This window comes from Camelus ferus, chromosome X (genome assembly GCF_009834535.1).
Source record: "Camelus ferus isolate YT-003-E chromosome X, BCGSAC_Cfer_1.0, whole genome shotgun sequence".
Lineage (NCBI taxonomy): Eukaryota > Metazoa > Chordata > Mammalia > Artiodactyla > Camelidae > Camelus > Camelus ferus.
Genome location: NC_045732.1, coordinates 22624498 through 22643941, shown reverse-complemented (window position 1 = coordinate 22643941; position 19444 = coordinate 22624498). Strand labels below are relative to the sequence as shown.

Below are 19444 nucleotides of genomic sequence, written 5' to 3'. Positions count from 1 at the left end.
TGGATGAGGCTCCTGACCTCCACTGCTAAGTGGGTTTGACTGAAGAAGGCTGGACCCATAACTGAGGGGGGGGGTGTAAATGGATAATGCTGACTGCTGACTGCTCACACTTCCGAGCCGCTGATCTCAAACTTCAGGCTGTACAGGATTCCCCTGAGGAACTGCGGATGCACAGCTGCCCTGAAGTGCTCACCATGTGAGCCCTGAGGGCAGGGGGGTGCGATTTATGGAACTACAACCAGGGCTGTCTTAACTCGAGTGCCCCCCCAAAGCCCTGAGAGTAGCATTTGAGCGTAAGTGGTTTACTTGAGAGGTGACACCAGGAAGGACCAGCAGGGAAGTGAGGGAAAGAGGAGAAGGGAAGGCAGTCGGGACAGGGTAAGTTATTGGTGTCAGTGAGCAGGTGTCCCCTGGGGACAGCTGGCAGGCTGTGTAGCACGCATCTCCAGGTTGTCCCACTTGGCGGTGAGAAACTGGGGTATTTTGTCGTCATCCCCCTTTCATCAGTGATTCAGGGATGCTCCCTGAAACTCCTGGCTGCCCTGGATTTGTGGTGAGCACCCTCTGCAGCTGGAGAAAGCCCCAGGCAGAGTGGCAGATGCTGGAGAGAAAAAGCTGTCAGTGTGTGTTGGACTGAGCGCCAGGTCCCCGTGAACAGGACACCGACAGTGTCTGCCGGGGTGGCTGGGAACTGTCCATCTCGCAACAAGGACAGTCTCACACTAAATTGCCGGCCTCCCGCAGCTGAGTGCACATTGGGGGGTGTGCTTGTCTGCAGCTGGAGAGCAAAAGCTGTGTCTGCGGGTCCTCCTCCCTCAGCAGAGCTCGGATGCCCTCAGTCGGCCTGCTCAGCCTGGCCGGATTTCTGGGACCACCTCAGCCTAAAGATTGTAAGAGGCTGGGGTTCTCCAGATCACGAGGTGCTAGAAGGCTTCCGCTGCTGGTGCTCTGAAATTAGTGTCCCCAAGGCAAGGAGGAGGCAACAGCTTCCACACTCTCTTGCCTCCTACGTTTTCTGTTCACTATGCTGCTGGACCTTGGAGCCACACCTGGTCCTCTGAAAATCTACCCCTGCCCCCACGACACCGGGCTGAGCCCAAGAAAGGGATCCCCAGGCATGTCTCCGGAGGTAATAAAAGAAGATTGCAAAAAATCTACCAAAAATATGAGCATGAGCTCATGGTCAGAGAGTCCAAAAGATAGAGCTAAGCAAGAGAAAATGGTCGCTACAAAGCAATGCCACACAGCCACAAAGGAAGCTGGGGAAGAGAGAGAATGGGGCAGATCTAAGGAGGCCATCCAGGCTGCCGAGAGGGCTCTTCATAGCTTTGATTTTAAAGAGAGATGAACAAAACCAGAAACCTGGCATCATTAAAGGAGAAACACAAAGCCTGTCATAAATTTCTCAGGATGGAAATCAAAAGACCAGAATAAGCTCAGATTGGAGAACAATAGTAATGACAGCAATGAAAAAGCTTTTATGTTGTATTTGCAACAGGAATAAGGGAAGGCTGGGTCCGCTGGGGGCGAGCGAAGTGACAAACAACGGCAAGGAGAAGCAGCGCAGGTTCTGGTTTGTCTCCTTTTCCTTAGTGTTTATTAAGGCCAGCGCTCTTTCAGCTGGAGACGGTGAAAGACTTGCTTAAACTAGAGGTAGGTGAAGAAACAGGAAAGAGGCCCTGGGTGTTAGGAACAAGTCCAAGTCAAGCACTCCGTGGGTGGAAGGGGTTGTTACGGGGGCTAGTGCGTTTAGTTTTGTACGTCGAGTTGTCCAGGAAGCATTGTCTCACAAAAAGGGATTGGGTACCTGAGAAAGGAAGGATCTGAAAACCACAGCACATGAAAGCTTCCAGTGCTGGGTGGATTTAGCCTGGACTTGATTTAGACTCGCGGGAAGGGCAGCCAGGGTAGCCCTGCAGGTGTCAAGGGAGGCCATTTGGAGGAGGACTAGAGCACGCCATGATACGGCGGGAGGGCAGCTAAGCCCAGTGGGTTGGCATGCTGGGGAAGCACAGTCCAATTCAATACTAAAGCTTCTGAGGGCTTCGAAATCATTGCCATTGATTAACTGCCTCAAGGCAACGATGTCTCCATAACAGTGAAGTTCAAACACAGAGTAACTGAATTTGTCAAGACTGTTGTAGACAGAATTTTCTTACAGGGTATGAGGTTAGGTTAGGATCCCCAGGCATTGGTGCCTAGACTTTTTTATAGGCCACGGACTCCTTTGAGAATCTGATAAAATACCTTCTATGTTAAAATGCCCATATGTGCCAACACACCCTTTTTATGTTCGATTTCAAGGAGTTCACTTTCCCTAAAGCAAGATTGTGATCCCCAGGTTAAAAAGCCCATAGTGAAAGGGCTTCTTCTGTCTTTAAAATGCAGCAGTTCCAAGTTTTTCCCCTAGAAGTTACACTTTCACAAATCCCTCCCCAGTGGCCTTGTAAACATTTTCATGGTTCAGTACAGGGGAAAAAAAAAAGACAGGATGTGCTAATTCATGAAGGCAGCTGTGTTCAGGCTGACCCAAGACTTTCTCTTTCCTAATGTACGATTTCCACCTTGTGGCAGCACTTTCTGTCAACACTTGTGTGTCTGACACTTGGCACACACTATCCAGTGCCAAATCCCAAAGGTTCGACTTTTTAGATCACAGAAGGACTGATTCCAAATTGTTTGCCTCCTGCTTCCCCCGTGTCTGCATCAGATCAAAGCCATGTTGTAATACACAGAAACACCACCAGATGGCACCATTGGGAAAGTCTTGCTTTGCAGGTTGGTTTCCCAGCTTTGACGTCTATTCTAAACATAGCCTGATAAAATGCTTATGGAAGAGGGAACAGAATCTATTATGGGGGAGGAAAAACACCAATGACAAGACAGCCCTGGCACTTTCCTGGATTTTGGTATACAGAGTCAAGCTTTGATTACTTTCTTCTACTTCTTAATTGTCCGCTTTCGGAGGCAGATGCATAGATGTATATAATACGTAAGCATTTCTTTCATCTATATACATATATTTTTCTGCCTCTGCTGATGCTCTGTGTGATTTAGAAGCTGCTCATAATTTGGGGGAAGAGCCTGTTCTTCTTTTGGATTGTAAACTTGCACATTCATTCTTCTATTGCGTCTGTCTCCTACTTCACTTCCAGTAAGAATATTCGGCTTGCACAGAAACATCACAAAAGGCCTTTCTGGGAAAGGAAAAGCTTGGTTGGATCAGCTCTCTCTGCTGTGAACATCAAGCCAATTGGAAAGATGAAAGGGAAAGGAGAGGGCAGAAGTGGGCTTGGATGGAAAGCAGGATTATCCCTGAAACTGACATGTCTTTTCCACCCTCTCTTGCTCCTTCCAAATTTTTCTTTAAAAAGTTTTTTCCCTCCAGCGGGGAGGGTAATAGCTCAGTGATAGCATGACTGCTTAGCATGCATGAAGTCCTGGGTTCAACCCCCAGTACCACCATTTTTAAAAAAACAAATTTTTTCCAGAACCCTTGTTTGTGCTACATTAAGCCTTACATTTGTATCTCTCATTTTGCTGCTTGGGGTGACACTTGCTGCCACTTGGTAAACTTACTTAAGAGAGGGAACGATGTTGATTACAATACAGTTACCTTTGTTGAGAAAGAACCCTCCATTGGTTTGTGGTCTTTGGCAGGCTGCTAGCAGAAATCTCAGAACAGATGCCATGTCTCTTTAGGGCATGGCTTTGGCCAGCCCTTTCTTCATTTTTGTACCTGCAAGTGGAAAATCACCACTTTAATGAGCCACACACCCTGTGGGAAACAAAATGTTTGCAATTACCCAATAGAGGAAAACGGCGTTTCTAAGATCTGTGAGAAGTAGTGCAGAACCCCAAGTTCAAAGTGGAGGATTTTTTTCTCCTTACATTTTATTTCAAAGATAATTCTACTAGGAACCTGCATTTCAGAGCAAAGAGACGGGAAGCAGAATTCCAGAGCAGTACAGCTGGGGGAAGCTGGGTGGATCGGCGTTGAGAGGGCATCTTCCCATCTTCCCGGGTCTGGCTCTGTGCTGGGCGTTCCGGGGCAGCAAGTAAAGAGACACTGTTCTTCTCCTCCAGGAGCTTCCAACCTAGTGGGAAAGACAAACATACAGAGACCCCATGTTATGCCTGGAATTATAGTTGAGTGCCAAGAGCAAAATAAAATCAAAGTACAGCTCTGCTTGGCTGGGCGGGACTGCAGCAATTGAAAATCTACTAAAATGCAGACTGTTGGCAAAGTCAAATTATCCTTTGTCCTCGATGTGTAAGTAACTGGCTGGATGTGGGTTATTTTTCTTCTTTTTTATACTTTCCTGTTCTTTGTAAAAATTTCTAAAATAAGCATGTTTAGGGTTTTTTTTTTTTTTTGCCATCATTATAAAAGCAAGTGGGATTCTGAAGAGGAAAATGTATACTTTTTTTTGGTAATACTCATACTAATGTTAACAAAAGCAAACACTTATTTCATGGTTACTATGGTGCCAGGTACTATTCTAAGTGCTTTTATATATTAACTCATTTAATCTTCCCAGCCCCCTTGTGAAAGAGGTACTGTTATTAAACCCATTTTTTAGAGGAAGTAGTTGAAGCAGAGAAGTTAAGTTAATCTGAGTTACACCAGGATTTAAGTGGCTGGGCAGGCTGGCTCCAGAGTTGGAGTTAAACTAAATTAGTTTAGTGAGTGTTATGAAGGAAGAGTTTTTCCTCCTGAATTAATTTCCCAGATAACTGAAGCTTGTCATCGTGCGTCAGGATTGGGCTGGGGAGTGACCTGTTACTGGAGCAGGTTGAGGCTGGAAGGGAGATGCTGGGATTGGGAAGTCTGGCCTAAATGGTTCAGTTACTCAGAGGAACCTGCAAGTGTAGACCAAAGAGTTTCCAGCTGGTTGGCCTTTCCTGGCCTAAAGCATTCTGGGAAATAGCAAGTCCTTCTCTAAAAAAGCTACTGACCCTGGGAGGGAGTGTGGGAGGGGGTTGTGGCAGGTAAGCAGAGTATCATGGAGAAAGGAATTGGGTAGATTAAAAAGTTTCTTCTGTATAGTACAGGGAACTTTAGTCAATATCTTACAATAACCTATAATGAAAAAGAATATGAAAAGGAATATATGCATGTATATATATGACTGAAACACTATGCTGTACACCAGAAATGGACACATTGTAAACTGACTAGACTTCAGTAAAAATACATAAAAGAATAAAAAAGAAAGGGATTGGGTTTGGGTCAGGGGTTAGGGCTACATATTGGGGTTAGGGTTAGGGATTAGTGTTATGTGATAGGCTTTGGAGTGAGAGAGTTACGGGTAGAGTTTGGTGTTTGAATTAGGGTTAAGGGTTTGGGTAACCATTAGATTTAGGATTTGAGGTTAGTGTTAGAGGTTTGGATTAGGGTTAGCTGTTAGGAGTTAAAGTTAGCTTTGGTTAGAGATTAGAGATTAGGGGCATTATAGAAACAGCTGTCCTACAATTTAGTTTAAAAAAACAAGCAAAGTAACTCCATTAGTACTGGTATGTATGTCCACGCATGGTCCTTTTGGCCATGCTCCAGTGATGCTCCAGAAGGAGTACTGCATCTCATCACAGTGCAGGATGCATCACACACACACACGCACACCATTACATACTTACTGTCAGGTCCTGCTCATGCCTGCGTATCCTCGTGTACCAGTCAGCTAGTGCCACAATTGTGATGTATAATAAAGCACCCCCGAACTCATTCATTGGGTGAAAACAACAAATCTTTTTTTTATTATTATTGAAGTACAGTCAATTACAATGTGTCAATTTCTGGTGTACAGCACAATGTTCCCTGTAGTATACAAAAGAAACTTTAAAAAAATATACCACATAATAAATATACCACAACTCCTTTATCCAGTCATCTGTCAATGGACATTTAGGTTGCTTCCATGTCTTGGCTATTGTATATAGTGCTGCTATGAACACTGGGGTGCGTGTATCTTTTTGCATTAGAGTTCCCTCCAGATATATACACAGAAGTGGGATTGCTGGATCATATGATAAGTCTATTTTTAGTTTTTTGAGGAATCTCCATACTGTTTTCCATAATGGCTGCACCAAACTAAATTCCCACCAACAGTGTAGGATGGTTCCCTTTACTCTATACCCTCTCCAGCATTTATTGTTCATGGACTTTTGAATGATGGCCATTCTGACTAGTCTGAGGTGATACCTCATTGTAGTTTTGATTTGCATTTCTCTGATAATTAGCGATATTGAGCATTTTTTCATACGTCTATTGGCCATTCGTATGTCTTCATTGGAGAAATGCTTGTTTAAGTCTTCTGCCCGTTTTGGGGTTGAGTTGTTTGTTTTTTTCTTATTAAGTTGTATGAGCTGTTTATATATTTTGGAAATTAAGCCCTAGTCAGTCTCATCATGTGCAAATATTTTCTCCCATTCTGTACATTATTGTTTTGTTTTGCTTATGGTTTCCTTTGCTGTGCAAAAGCTTATGAGTTTAATTAGGTCCCATTTGTTTATTTTTGCTCTTATTTCCATTGCCTGGGTAGATGGCCCTAGGAGAACATTGCTAGGATTTATGTCATAGGATGTTTTGCCTGGGTTTTATTCTAGGAGATTTATTGTATCTTGTCTTCTATGTAAGTCTATAAGCCATTTTGAGTTTATTTTTGTGTATGGAGTGAGGGAGTGTTCTAACTTCATTGATTTACATGCTGCTGTCCAGTTTTCCCAACACCACTTGCTGAAGAGACTGTCTTTTCTCCATTGTATATTCTTGCCTCCTTTGTCGAAGATTAATTGACCGTAGGTCTGTGGGTTTATTTCTGTTCCATTGATCCATATGTCTGTCTTTATGCCAATATCACGTTATTTTGATGACTGTAGCTCTGTAGTATTGTCTGAAGTCTGGGAGGGTTATTCCTCCAGCTTCATTCTTTTTCTTCAACATTGCTTTGGCAATTCTCAGTCTTTTGTGATTCCATATAAATCTTAGGATTGGAAAACAACAAATCATTAGTCTTCCTCATGCACCTGTGTTGGCTTATTCAGGCTAGCCTTGACTGGGCTTCATTCTAAGGTATAGTTGGATCTAGGTCTACCCAAGTAGCTCTCATCCTCTTTGAACTAGCAGGCTACCTGGCACATGTTCTGCTCACAACAGTGGCAGAAACACAAGAGAACGAGCCCAACTGCAAAGGCACATTTCCAGCCTCCGTTTGTATCACATCTGCTAACACCCCATTGGCCCAAACATGCCACGTGGCCAAGTCCAATATCAGTGGGATGGGGAAATCTACTCTGCTTGTAGTCAGAAGAATTGTAAAGCCTCAACAGAAAGGGTGTGAGGCAGGGAAGGGTGAAGAATTGAGGACAGTTATGAAATCTGCCATAGCATGTGTTTACCAACCTGAATCACCCAGGGATGACCTTTTGACCCTAAACTCATTGTTCTAATATGCTGAGCTAAGAAGTTCTGGACTCTATAGGCCGAGAAGGAGGAGACTTGCTCATCTAATATACAATATCACAGAAGACACAGCTCCTCAAATCTGGTATCTTAACATCAACCTTTTCCAGCTTTCTTAGGCGGTGTCATATCTGGGAATATGTGGGAGTGGGCCCTCCTCACTTCTCCTTCACTGCTCAGCTATTCAGTAGTCTTGCCATTGTTGTCAGCCTAATTCCTTCACCATGTTTAGACACACACCTATCATCCATCGTTCTTCATCCACTATGGCTGCTACCACCTCCATCCCAGGGGGTGACAAAGATTCTTGGCCCAAACTTGAGTTAGTTTCCTCTGAGTTCTCTTTTTGACTCTGCCTCAACTTTAGGCTGGGTCTTGGGCCTACTCAGTCCAGTTGTAGTGAGAACCCTGCTGAGTCAGTTTAGCGAAAACCCACATCCTTGGTATCTGATCAAATTTCTCAGTCCTCACCCTCGATATCTCTTATCACCCTGGCCTGCCTTCAGCAAGAATCCTGTTGTGTCAGTCTAGCAAGAACCCCACTAGCCTCGATGTTTCCTCTTAGTAATTTTCCATCTGCTGACCCCACTCTGCTCCTTGGCTATAAATCTCCATTTATCCTTGTTGTATTTGGAGATAAGCCCAATCTCTCCCTCCTACTGCACTGTCTTTAACAAGTGTCTGAACAAATTTTTATTTAACAGGGTTGAAGTGAGAAAGCAGGAAATTCTAGGTGCTGCAGTGTCGTGGTATAGTGAGCACACACAGGCTTGGTAGACCTTGGTTTGAAATCTCCACCTTTTGCTAACCAGTCATGCAAATTTGGGGAAGCGTCTCTGACTTTCAGTTCTCTCATTCACAAAGTGGAGATAATTCTACATATCTCCCAGGATGTTGTATGGTTTAAATGATCAAGGTTGTTAACACCTAACGTGATGCCCAGCGCATGAAAGGCACTTAATAAATGTTTTTGTTTGGAAGACCATGGCACCATCATTCTCACATATTACAATGTCACAACATCATATCTTGGATACACTTTCAAATCTCGATGATTAACCTGAAAACCTGGTAGAGATGCATTAAACTGTAAGCTATTTTCTGGGAAAATGACCATTGTCTTCAGCATAGTCTAAGGAATCAGCCAGTGTCTGGATGACCTTGAACTGCTCAGTAGAAACTCAGAACTGGCCCTCTGTACCTGGAGGCCCCCTATATGTCTTTCCATCCCTAACCTGGTTTTCTCAGTCTCTGCATCTTTCATCATGCCTACAGCTGGGTAATGTGACTCCATCAACAACAACACACACACACCTTTCCTGCAGATGGCTGCATCTTCTCCAAAATGGAGGACATTCTCTACCAAGGCCCAGGCAAGGAATTCTAGGAGGTGATGGCCTTTAAGGCTTAGGATGACTGCTCACTGCCAAATCTGGAATGAACCCACCACCCACCACTTTTTGGGATAATTGTGCCTTATTAGAAATACATTGATAGTTGATCTGAAGCCAAGTTTGAGTAACTCTTATCTATCCAACCTCACCTGCAATTCAGCTCAATGACCACTCACAGGAAATCTTCAGTGACGGAACTGGAGACCCAAAGTGAAACAAGGATGAGAAAGAATGGAGCACTGGAGGAAGGTCTTTGGATATTTCAGGGGTGGTATACCCAGTGGCTAGGTTAAAAAAAAAAACTGTGGTGAAAAGTATTCTGTGAATCTTCCTACCTTGATATTTCTAGCTGACCCTACTGAAAAAAGAGAGAAGAGTTGTAATTGAGTACCTGGTAAACTTCCCTTCTTATTTCTCCTCCAGCAAAATCGTGATATACAGAGTTTGAAGGTTGCAGCAGAGGGATGGGAAAATTAGCATAAGAAGGCCAAGGGCCATCTGGAAGGGAATGTGCTGTCAGCACCAAGCCTCCTCCCTGAGCTTTAGAAATGAAATCTGTTGGCGTGGACCTAGGCAATACACAGCACACTCTGCAGGTAGGGAACAGCAACAAGCATCCCGCAGTGCAGTTACTCTCCACGGCTGTGTGCGGTGGGAGCAGTGGGCTGGCTGCAGCTTTGAATCGGAAGTGGTATTCTAAGCTCTGGTGTATGCGGCACCAATGAACTTGTCCCAGTGTGGTCCTCCTGGGGATAGGCTTAGCCTGGTAAAGTGGCCTTGTGGATGGGTCCAAAGAGCCCTGGCAACTGGATTCATTCTTTATCACATCACAGGCTTCTTAGTCTACAGCCCTTCTTCGGCAGCTGTAGTGGGGACAAGTGTGTCAGCTGCAGTGTTCTCCTTGCCTGGTGGTCTGGTGGCCAACTGGTGGTGATTGCCATGTTCTTTGATGTCAAGAGGGTTCTGAGTCCCACAAAGAGAGGCAGAAATTTTCAGGCTGGACACTAAAAATCCCAAGGGATTCTTATCATATAAGGGGATGGCACAAGGGTAGGAATAGATTGCATTCTGAACAATTCTGTGGGGAGGGAAGGCTCACTGGAATTGGAAATCAAATCTGATACCCCAGTTGCAGAGTAAATGCAGGGCACGAAAACCAATATGGAAATATCTTTGTTGATGTATTCTCAAATGCTAATAGGGTACACTTTTATGGTAGAGGTCTCTGGATTTGACGTGCACCGTTATGTTATATTTTTTTGAAGTACATTTTTTTGGTCTTTTTTTATTTTGGTAAGAAACACATAACATAAGATTGACCATCTTAACCATTTTTAGAGTGTATAGTTCAATAGCGTCAAATATATTCACACTGTTAGGAGTCAGGTCTCCAGGACTCTTTTACTTTACGAAACTGAAACTATACCCATTAAAAAAAAAAAACTCTCCTTTTCTTCTTTCCCCCAGCCCCTGGTAACCACCATTCTACATTCTGTCTCTATGAATTTGACTACTCTGGATACTTCATACAAGTGGAATCATACAGTCTTTTTGTGACTGGCGTATTTCACTTAGCAGAATGACCTCCAGGTTCATCCATGTTGTAGTAAGTTATAAGACTTCCTTCCTTTTTAAGGTTGAATAAAATTGCATCATATGTGTATACCCTATTTGGTTTATCCATTCATTTGTCAGTGGACATTTCCGTTGCTTCCACATCTTGGCTATTGTGTGAATAGCGCAACTGATTTGTGTGTGTTCATTTTATATCCTGCAACTTTGCTGAATTTGTGTATTAGTTCCAATAGATTTTTGGGGGTAGAATATTTAGGATTTTGAAGTACAGATTTTTTAAAAAGCAGCCTCAGTGTAAGAATAAAATACTAATGTGTGACTGAAATTATGAGTCTCTAAATAGTTCTTGTGAAAGTAAGTTGAAATTTCATCAGAGAGAAAGATTATTCACATTCCAGAAAATCCGAGATTTGTGGCACCATCTATTTTCCCCCTTGAGTTAGAAAAGAGTAGAGTAATTGTATAATAGTTACCATTGTCCATTACATAATGGAGGGAAGTGGGCAGACTTTGTGGATTAATCTGTTATAATATTTATGCATGTGACATTTTCGTTTTCAACGACATTTCTATTCCCGTATCCTTCTAAGGAGATTTCTGATAACCATAAATAGTTTACATCATGTCAGTGCAGAACATAGAACACTGTGTTAAGGCTTCTGGAGATTTCTGATTACAGTGAGTATATTGTACATGGTGGTTCAGCCTCACGATTACAAAGTTCACAGTAAGAGATGGTGGTACTAGCACAGGAAAAGGTCTGACTTGAGGCTCATCTTATTGGTCAGTGGCAGCCATCTTCTAATGAGGCTCTTAGACATACTGTAGAAGAAACAGCCAGAATGTATTGGCAAAATATCACTGCAGAGTCTCTCTTTCAATAGATTCCTTGCTTATGGCCCATTCTTCACTTTGGAGATTGTTGGCATTCTTGGAGGTAAATGAACATGTGGGAGAACCAAGAACATTCTTATTTTGTTACAGTTTGAAAGAGCTACTTTTATTTTGAAAAAAAATATTCTGAGACATTGATTCTAAACCTTTGGGGACTTGTGGCAACATTACTGGGTTAATTTTAAACATATCCTATTCTGAATCCATCAGAATTCTTAGTTGCCAACAACAGAATCTACTATTCTCGTTAGTTTAAGGAGTTTATTCAAAATTTTACATAGCTTTCACAGTCTGGGGAAGGGCCAGAGCTCCAGGCTTGGAGGCTACACAGCTAGAGAAGCAGGCAAAGTTCCCAAATGCTCCAGGAGACTGTTCCAGAGAAATCCCTCTGCCTCAGTACTTATGACCCTAGATGCACCATTCAGCTCTGAGTCCATGCAGCCAGCTCACTTTATCATCACTGTAAAAAAATAAACGAATTTGGGTTTGAAAACTTTACAGCAGTCTTTAATGTGTAGTAGAGCGTGACATTTCCTTACTGATTGAGCCAGGTTGAGTCAGGCCAACCCCTCATTTTCAAGAGGAGGAAAGGAGGCCTAACAAGATGATATGACTTATGAAAGGTCTTCTGAATCTCAGGCCACTATAGAGGGTGAGGATGGGGAGAAGACAGGTCTGCTCCAGTCTGTCAAGAGTGTTGAATTAAAAAGACATTGTCAGGGCAATAGAAATAGAAGCAAAAATAAACAAACGGGACCTCATTAAACTTAAAAGCTTTTGCAAAGCAAAGGAAACCATAAACAAAACAAAAAAAACAAGCTACAGAAAGGGAAAAAATATTTGCAAACGATGAGACTGACAAGGTTCCAGAATAGAAAAACAGCTCATACAACTCAATAACAAAAAAACAAAAAACCCAATCCAAAAATGGACAGAAGACCTAAACAGACATTTCTCCAATGAAGACATACAGATGGCCAATAGGCACATGAAAAGATGCTCAATATCACTAATTATCAGAGAAATGCAAATTAAAACTACAATGAGGTATCACTTCACACCAGTCAGAATGACCATCGATAAAAAGTCCACAAATGATAAATTCTGGAGAGGGTGTGGAGAAAAGGGAACCCTCCTACATTGTTGGTGGGAATGTAAATTGGTGCAGTCAGTATGGAAAACAGTATGGAGATTCCTTAAAAAACTAAAAATAGACTTACCATATATGATCTAGCAATCCCACTCCTGGGCATGTATCCAGAGAAAACTCCAATTCGAAAAGACATGTGCACCCCAATGTTCACAGCAGCACTGTTTACAACAGCCAAGACATGGGAGTAACCTAAGTGTCCATCCATTGACAGATGATTGGATAAAGGTGATGTGGGGTGTGTGTGTGTGTGTGTGTGTGTGTGTGTGTGTGTGTGTTTGAATATTACTCAGCCATAAAAAGGAATTAAATAATGCCATTTGTAGCAACATGGATGGACCTAGAGATTATCACACTGAGTGAAGTAAGTCAGACAGAGACATATCATATGATATCACTTATGTGTGGAATCTAAAAAAAGAACACAAATGAACTCATTTACAAAACAGAAATAGACTCACAGACATAGAAAACAAACTTACAGTTATGAAAGAAGGGGGAGGGATAAATTAGGAGTTTGGGGTTAGCAGATACAAAATAAACAACAAGGTCCTACTGTATAGCAAAGAGAACTATATTCAATATCTTGTAATAACCTATAATAAAGAAGAATATGACTATACATTTATTTGTATGACTGAATCACAATGGTGTACACCAGAAATTAACACAACATTGTAAATCAACTATACGTCATTAAAAAAAAAAAGACATGTTTAGTGGTCATGAATATCATTGCCAAACTCCTTTCACTAATTTGTCACTAGAAGGACAAGGTTTAGTTGTTTCCCCTACGTTAAACCTGTCCGTAACTAACTCTGGTACCTTGGGCAGCCTGTCTGCCTTCAGTAGCCTCATCTCTAAAATCCTTGGAAAACTGATCTTGAGCCTAATAATAAGCTACCATTTATTGAGCGCTCTGCTAAGCGCTGCATGTGCGCCATCTCATTTAATCCTTACACCCACACTAGGAAGCAGGTACTTTCATTAGTTTCATTTTATGGCTAAGGACACTGAGTCTAAAGGGGTTCAGAGCCTTGCCCTAGGGAGTAAAAATCAGAGCTGTCAATCAAGGAGAGCGCGGTCTAACACCAGAGCACTTGCTCTTAAGCTCTGCCTCTCCATCTTTACAGAAAATTCTAGCTTTAATACTCTATTGTTCTCCGATTCAACCTTGATACCTCAGTGGGAACTGAGTGCCCTGTTTGTTCCCGTGAGACCTCTAATTGCCCACCGAGCTACACTCTTTCTGGTTTTGGCACAGCGTGATGTCATGACACTTGCCCCTGTTTAACGGGGAGAAGTGTGAGGATTAACGAGGTGATGATTGGTAAGTGTTTTGAGCCTGTTTAAGAAAAGCTTGGCCTCGTGGGCTTCCATATGGGATACGAATTATTTTTAATAGAAGAACTGATGAGCATTCAGTAGCAAGAAGCATTTTGGCTTTTTAGGTGGTGGTCTCTTAAAGCAAGAGCTGTCATTTTGTTTAATGATTTTTAACCTGAATAAGCAGTATAACAAGTGAGCCTCAAAATCAGTTAGTCAAGCAAAAGGCAAACATTTTTGTAACCGGGAGATAGGAGAGCTTTACAGCCTTCCAACAGTATAATCTGAGAGCACCCCCTGCGCCTTACCAGCTGGCAACACGAAATACATGGGTTTTAATCATTGCACTGTGATAGCTGAATAGCCAGCTGATAGGAAGCTTAAACCTAGTTTATTCTCAGAGGAAAAAAATAAGCTTAGAACAATGTGGTATGTTTATTTTATTAATATGTTTTCAAATTGACTGCAAAGGATTAAGAATTCAAACGCTATAAACATAGCAGTCGATAACACCCTCTCCTAAAAATGATATGCTAAGTCCCCTGGAAGATGTAAACCGGGCTCGTAGAAGGGTATTTAAGTGTGGCGACCTGGCTCTCAGCTCTTGTCATGCTCCAGGAAGCCAACAACACATGCTTTGGGCTAGACCTTACTTCTACCAACACCAGTGCGCCTCCCTGGTATATTGATTGCTCTAGACATTTTGATATTCCCCTCCCAAGCCCCAATCTCCATTAGGTCTCTCCTGCTTTCTCTCTCAAAGCACCTTGAACTTGCCCTCATAACTGTATCCATCATTTTTCATCATTACTTGTTAATGCTTACCTTTCCCACCATACCGTAAATTCCATGTATGTGTACCCAGTCCCGAGTGTGGGGTCTGGTGCACAGTGAGTGCTCAATAAATATTTGTGGATTTGGTGTGTTCCTATAAGGAATGGGGAGGAATGGGTGAGAATCTAAAAAAACATTTTCATAGGATTGAAAATCTTTCATCCTTCTGATCTCTTCATCAAAAGGCATGTTACCAGCTAGATTTCAATTTTAGAAATTTGTGCTGCAGGAGTCTGGGTGGTACATCTGAACTTTGTCTTCAGTCCTCTGATGCTGCTTAGTTTGTACCCAAGTTATATACATATGTAGACAGCACGGTGGCCAAAAAAAAGTGGCATTTAGAGTCAGAAAGATCTCAGCTCGAATCCTAGTCCCACTATTTACTGTTCATGTGATTTTAGGTGATCATGGCAGCCATGACAGGGTGCCACTCTGACCTCCTGCTGCGGGAGCATAGTTGACTGAGGGCCTGGCTCCTGCCCCTCTGGATTCATGGCTGCATTTGCACCTAGGCTCTTTCCCATGGGCTGCTCCCAGCCAACAACAAAACACAGTCAAGGGACTAGTGCAAGCCATCCCTGGGACGTGCAGGACTTCTCCAGCGGGCCCCCTCGGCTCAAAAACTCCTCATCAGCCTGGCTGAGACTTTCCTAGAGCTGACTCTTCTAGAGGTCAGTCTGTCTCTCCTCCACGGGGACCAGACTGGCATCGCCACCTTAAGGCATGCTCCGTATTCCCCTGCTACCTCCGCTGCGCCTCTCCCAGGCAGTACCCCCATGCCGCTCTTGTACTTCTCATCCCATCCTGGCCTCTGCTTCTCAGAGCACCCAGTGAATTAACACAGCTGGTCACCTAACCTCTCTCTGACTCCGTTTCCTCATTTGTTAATACTCTTCAGGGCTGCAGTGAGGATCAAGGTCATTAACTTCAGAAACGTGGCTGGCATTACTGCGCACAGGAGCTATCATCATTCCCGGCCTTTGGTCTTCATATTGCCCACTCCTTCTCCTTCCCATCGGTCCTCTCTATCCAAGTATCTTGTAGCTCTTCCCTTTGGATCCTAAGGTATCAACTAGCTCAATGTGCCCCACCCCCGCCACGTCACCTGTGTTAATATCCTAATGTTAGCAACATTTTAAATGACTCCTCTGTGGCACAACCTGTAAGTTATTCTAAGGATAGAACAACTTAAAGAAATCATGAAGTGATGATCTCTTTGGTGTCCTCCTGAGTCCCCTTTCTGCTTCTCTTTCTGTTTCGACCCTTTCAGTGTTGGGAGGAATAAACTTCGGCTGTCTCTTCTCTGCCCCCAGTAAAGCCTCTTGTCACAGAGGACATGCCAGTGAGGGCTCCTGGTGTCTATTCTGTGTTTAGCTGCCTATTCCTCCTGCCCATAGGCTGGGCCCACCTGGGCAGCTGGGAGCAGGAGTGATGTCTCTGACGGCCTCTCCAAGCTGCTCTGGAACTTCCTTTTTAGCACTCAATTCCCAAATGGCAGTCCCTCCCTTCCAGAACCTCCCTGAAATTCTCCTTGCACCAAAGTGGTTGGCCAAGCAGAGTAGATCTTGCTTATCCCTGCAAGTGCACGTGCTTCAAGAACAGCACATAGAAGGTTCCGTTTGGTAGACAGGATGGCCTTAGTGTAGCAGCTGATGGGCGAAGTCCACCCTCTCCTCTGCTGCTGGAGTCTTTCAAAATGTCTCCTTTGCCATCCAGACCTCTCTGGGCTGGCCCATCACAACTCATAAATGGCCTGATCTTCTAGGACAGACCTGGCATTAATTCAGCTTGCCTTCTCAACGAGGGTTAAGCTGGGTGTCTTGGTTTTATTCTTAACTGAATTGAACTTTCTAAACCTCTGGAATCTCCCTGAGAACACCCAGCCCTAACCCTTCCTTTCAGTATTTTCTCTTGCAGTGTTCCATGTTAGGATTCTCAGCAATGTTTTATAAAAAACCACCTTCCTCTGTGGAGCCTGGCAGCCCAGGAGCTCCTATAAAATGGGCTGGGGGGACCATGTGCTCTTTCTGTGCCTTTGGAAATACACTATTTCCAAGGCTTTCGGGACTCCCATGCCTGAGTTCACTGCCCTGCCCAGAGTCTGACAAGTAAAAAGTTTTGAAACAAAGAATAATGAGACAGAGAGTAAATGTTGCTTATTGTAAAAAGTCAAACAAGAAACGAGCCTAAGTAGCAGACACTGTGGGTGCCCTACCCGTATCTCGTGGCCCTTACCATTTGCATACATGCCAGTGGCTTACTCCTCCAAGCCCCTGTGACTGTCATTCTGAGGGCTTCCTTGGGCTTGCCAAGCACAGGCAGGATGGGGAGTAAATGCCCCAGGAGTGGCTGTCAACCACGAACGGCAGAAGGTGGTGTATACTCCATCTTCCTTTCCCTTTGGGTGGGACAAGTCTAAGGCAGGGTCCACACCCATTTCTAGTTGCCCCGGTTGCCCACGGTGATAACCTGCTCACTACCCTCTACTGGTTTTTTTCCCTCGCCTGTCTCACATCCTCGCTTCCCTCCTGGTGCGTCTTGGGTCCATCTCTCAAACTACTCATATCAAATCCTCGTCTCCAGGTCTGCTTCTAGACGAACCCAACCTAGAACTACATATACTACACAATATCCTCTGAAAATAGACTTTCCCATTGCTTACAGCAATGAACTCCAAATTTTTGGCCTATATACCTTCATTAGTACACACCCCAATTATATTCATACTTGTTTATTTATAAATGATATACTTTCATTAACCAGTATATTAAGTTCTGAGCTATACCTTGGGCAAGCTTTCTACCCATATTTTTAGGGGGGAGTAGGCCATTAGGTTTGTTTGTTTGTTGTTTGTTTTAATGGAGGTACTGGATTGAACCCAGGACCTTGTGCATGTTAAGCATGTGCTCTACCACTGACCTATACCCTCTCCCTATATCCATATTTTTGCTAGCTACATGGATAATTTTGAGTTCTTTGAACAACTTCTTTTCAGATCTAAATAGATGAATCATTGTTTTGACTTTAACTGTAATGGACAAAGAAGTTTCTAGAAGGAGGAGAAATGTATCATTTGTTGCACTGTTTGGAGGGGAACTCTAACATTTTCTGGTTGTCTGATTCCTCTTGCCTTATTACTATTATTTCCAATCAGGGTTTCCCTTGTGGGATTCTTCCAAGTCACCTATTTATTTTATGAGGCTTGGTTTCATTATAACTGGAGACTAGAATCTGTAAAGACACTTGAACCAGGCAGGAAAGAAACTTCCAGACGTTGCCAAATGCTGAAAGCAAATGATGAGTCTTATCATTCCTTCAACTGAGGAATTCCCACTCTGTCTTCAAAATAATTTGAGTTTTCTTGTCTTGTGACTGTCTGACCTCCAGACAGGCAGAGGGTGGTGGCATTAATCCATATGTTACCTTCTAGTTGAGTTTATTTTCTTATTCTTTGGGTGCAAAATAAATCCAGGAGAAGTTACCGTACTTCCTTCCCCGCTGCAGTAGATTGTCTTGACCACTCCTTGAGGTGCACACCCCTACTTTGGATGCCACTGGTTTGCTGGCAGCCCGTCCCCATTCCTCTGTCTGTTCTTCAAGTGCCTCCCTGGCCTGCACCCACCTCTCCAGGACACTCTGTTCCAGTCAGCCCAGCCTCTTCCCTCCCCGCCTTTTGTTTGTTCCCAGTTCTGACGTGTGCCCTCCCTCCCGTCCCATTTGCATCCATGTTTTTTCCTCTTTCCTTTCCCATGGGCTTCCTCCAAGCTAGTCCAGCCCAGAATGATCTCACTCTGCTCCACATCCCAGGAACATGGCTAGCCCTTACCACACTTTTTTTTTTTTAACCCACCACCTACTTACTTGTCTGTAGCTGAGCTCTCACAGCTGCCCACAGGCTAGAGCCACTTGAGTGCAGAGAAGACAGAGAGCTAATGGGAGGTGACATGGTTTATATTAAGTGGCGCCAGGTCCTACATCCCCAAACCAGCCCCTAGGCCCAAGAGTCCTCCTGGGCTCTCAGCACAGACTGTGCTCTTTGACTCTCCCAGCATCTGTCTCCTCTGGTGACCAGCTGCTGAGTGTAAACATTAACTGATCCATGGCACAGAGGCAGTGAGTAATGGAGAAATTGCTCTGACTTCTGGTTGAGGGGACAGAATAGTGCCAGGCTCAGGGTGAGTTAGGCCACATTTCTCTTGGATTATAGCTTCTGTTCTGCCTTCCCAGACTGAGTCAAACACATTCATAATAAGACTTTTTTTTTTAAGCCCACGTTTATTTTTTAAACTAGATCTCCCACAGCGTAGAATTAAGCCACTTTTTTTTTACAGCTTTATTAAGATATATTTCACATACTATATAATTCACCCACTTAACATTACAGTGGTTTTTAGTAAATTTACAGAATTGTGCAATCAGTTCATGTGATGTTCAGTTTTGTGTCAGCTTGGCTAGGTTACAGTCTCCAGTTACTCAATTAAATGCTAATCTAGGTGCTGTGTGAAGGTATTTTCTAGATGTGATTAAAGTCCATAATCAGTTAACTTTATTTTTTTTCAGTTAACTTTAAATAAGGGAGATTAGTTTAGATAACCTGGTTGACCCTGATTCAATCAGGTGAAAGGCCTTAAGAGCAGGGCTGGGGTTTCCTGGAAGAAGAAATTCTGCCTGCAGTCTGCAGCTTTAGCCCATGCCCGGGAGTTCCAGCCTGCTCTTCTTGAGGGCCTGCCCTGTGGATTTCAGACTTGCCTAGCCAGCCCCATAACTGCACAAGGTAATTCCCTGCACCAAATCCCTTAATATATGTCT

The 19444-nt window shown here is 43.5% G+C and overlaps 1 long non-coding RNA gene across 1 annotated transcript; it reads right to left on the bottom strand.

Annotated features, from left to right (window-relative positions):
- Positions 1 to 11208: 11208 nt before the first annotated feature.
- On the bottom strand, positions 11209 to 18927 carry LOC116662078. Its single transcript, XR_004318072.1, has 3 exons — positions 18497 to 18927; positions 14627 to 14729; positions 11209 to 11785 (listed from the first exon to the last, which is right to left on the bottom strand). It is a non-coding gene; the product is annotated as an uncharacterized LOC116662078 (long non-coding RNA).
- Between the last annotated feature and the right edge of the window lie 517 nt (positions 18928 to 19444).